At 32.8% G+C, this 3,026-nt stretch overlaps 1 pseudogene; it reads left to right on the top strand.

Annotated features, from left to right (window-relative positions):
- Positions 1-322: 322 nt before the first annotated feature.
- LOC129890657 (L10-interacting MYB domain-containing protein-like) lies at positions 323-1,366 on the top strand (annotated as a pseudogene).
- Positions 1,367-3,026: the final 1,660 nt, after the last annotated feature.

Raw genomic sequence — 3,026 nt, 5'->3', positions numbered from 1 at the left:
TATCGGAATATGTCTTACATTGTTAATGAGTTTTCGAGCAGTTTTAGCTCGAATATTGTTAACTCGAAGGAGGAATAAGTGATAATGCTCATTTATGCTGGTTTAGGATAAGGTCATATGTTGTTAATGAGTTTTCGAGCAGTTTTAGGGAGAGATAGATAGCATGATGATTTTTTTTGGGGATAAAAATTGTTGCGGCTGCGGCTGCTGCTGTTGCGGCTGCTATTGTTGTTGCTGCTGCTGTTGCTTTCACTTATTCTTTTGATGTTGCAGAGTTCATGAACATTTATTTCTCCTTTCTTCAGATTATTTACATTCAATCATGTCGAAAACTAGTAAAGCACGAAGTAATGCTAAGTGGGATGATGATGCCAACATTAAATTTATAGAGTTGTGTAAAAATGAGATTAGATAAGGACGTAGACCACACACTCATTTAAATAGATATGGATGGAATAACATTGTTGAAGGATTCAATAGAGCCACGGGAAGAAACTATGATAAAAAACAAATGAAAATCATTGGGATAACATGTAAAAGGATTGGATTCTTTTTAAGAAGTTAATCAGAGGGGAGACAGGTTTAGGATTGGATGCCACGAAAAATACAATTATGGCAGATGATGATTGGTGGGAGCGAAAAATTAAGGTACATCTCTTACATTTTTTCTATATGTCTTTTTTTTTCTTTCATTGTTAAATTGCTTGGTTAGTTTAAAGTAGTTTTTGAATTTTTTGTTATAGGAGGATGGTCGATATAATAAGTTCAGAAAAATAGATCTTTCCCTTATATGGTATCGCTATGATGCGTTGTTTTCTGATATTGTTGCTACTGGTGAAAGAGCATGTGCAGGGAATCAAGAATAAATGTCTGGCATCGGAGTAGATCTTGATGAAGAAGAAACAAACAATATTGGTGGCTATGACAAAGAATATTTTATCAGTCCTAGTGATGAAGGGACTGAGGAATGTGATGATATACAGAATGTGGATTCTATTATGTTTTCTAAGCCGTCACTTAAAAGATGAGGTTCAATTGATGATATTGGCACTGACAATCAAGTCAAAACAAATAAGGCAAAATCTGGTGCGGCATCATTGAGAGAGGATATACACTCTTTAGTGGAGTTTATGTCTAGTAAAAGCACTACTACATCCCCTTCGGTAGATGATTCCATCATCGATACGTGTATGAATATGTTGGCAATTTTTTTGATATTCCTCCTAGGAGTAAAAAGTACAACTATGTTTGCAACATCTTTCTTAAGAAGGATGTACGTCAACTGTTTCTTAAGATGGAAACTGATGAAGCTCAGAAATCTTGGTTGGATTATAACTATCAGTTACACCTTGAGAAAATGGGATGATTGTATTGCTATTGTTAAATATTTTTATTGTTTAATGTTCAAATATTATGGTTGCGCGTGTAAATTTTATGTATTGTTAATGTTGTGTTGACGTTGTGGTTGTGCGTGTAAACTTTATGTATTGTTAATGTTGTGTTGACATTGTGGTTGTATCCTTAGACCTTATCGTTATTGTTATTGTGTTGGCTTTAATGAATGTGGGAACTTTATGTATTATTGTGGTTGTTTTTCTTTGATGGAATAGTAATTTGAGATTTACAATGTGATTTTCCGAAGATAGAAATAAGTGCATTGAAAGATAGAGTTTCTAAAAATTATTGAAATTGGGTTTTTGGAAAAACTTTCATTCTTTACTAATTTGAGGCATTTCCATTTTTAGTTAAATGGAGAGTAGGGATATTAGCAATGTGGTATCTCCTCATTTAAGTTATTTTTAGATGACGAAGATCAAGAACTAGAAGAGATTCCGAGAGAACAAAAGGAGTGGATGGCTTTATGTCATATAACAGGTAAATACATTTTGATGTATTGTGAAATATACCTATGCAAAGAACCTTGTCGTACATCAATGCGCTCTGAAAATGAGTTTATCCAAGAGATATTACAAGGAAATAAGACTCGTTGCTATAAAAATTTCCGATTGAAGAAGGTGGTGTTCATTGATCTATCCAATGACCTAACTGATAAATATGGGCTTAAACCCACTCTTGGAATGTCTATACATGAAATGTTAGGCTAATTCTTGATGACTTGTGCACATGGAGTTGGAAATCGAATGACACAAGATATCTTTCAACATTCTGGAGAGACAATTCATAGATACTTTCATAATGTTTTAAAGGCCATTTGCAAGCTTGCAAGAGATATCATTCAATCACATTCAAATTATAATGATGGTTGCGATGCTCACAAGACATGTAAACAAAGATATCTCCCTTTATTTAAAGTAAGTAACCCGGTTTATGATAATTTGTTATTCTACATTGTAGCTAATTTTAATATTTTTTTATAGTGCATACCCCTACTCCCCGATCAAATCCCTCTCCTCAACCAACCTGACGTATGTACACCCTTACTAGTATTGAATATATATAAACTTTTTTTTTCTACCGTCAAATTGTCAATACATAAAATTAAATTCATTTAACTAAGGTACTTTACTAGTTATAGCTACTGGCCAACTGTATTAAATTTTATTTAACTAAAATGTTTATGACATAATGCACCATGCCTTACTTAAATTAGTAGTTTAAATATTAAATATTAAATAAATCAATGTCACATAATTTGTTGAGATGTTGTGTTCAATCTATCTCTTCTATAAACATCACAATTTTTCTTTGACTCAATCAATTCAATTAATACCCTTCTAAATCTTCTTAATATATTTGCATCAAGTTGACCAAAATATGGCATAATACTAAAAAATCTCTCTTAATTTACATTCACTTCTTGTAGGACTATATTGGAGCAATTGATGGAACATATGTTAAAGCTAGGCTCTTTCTGGCTGCCAAAGATTTTTCTAGAATCTCTGTCCAACCTTTCGGACTTAGGCCTTTCAGACTAATTTCTATGCTATTATTTTTGGGGTTGCATCCCCTTACTCTTAGACTTGTTACTTAGTAGTTTTAGTATAATGAATTTCAGGTTTTGGGGG

The sequence above is a fragment of the Solanum dulcamara genome, chromosome 5 (genome assembly GCF_947179165.1).
Source record: "Solanum dulcamara chromosome 5, daSolDulc1.2, whole genome shotgun sequence".
Classification (NCBI taxonomy): Eukaryota; Viridiplantae; Streptophyta; class Magnoliopsida; order Solanales; family Solanaceae; genus Solanum; species Solanum dulcamara.
The sequence above is the reverse complement of the archived record's forward strand: the minus strand, read 5'-3'. Positions and strand labels throughout refer to the sequence as shown.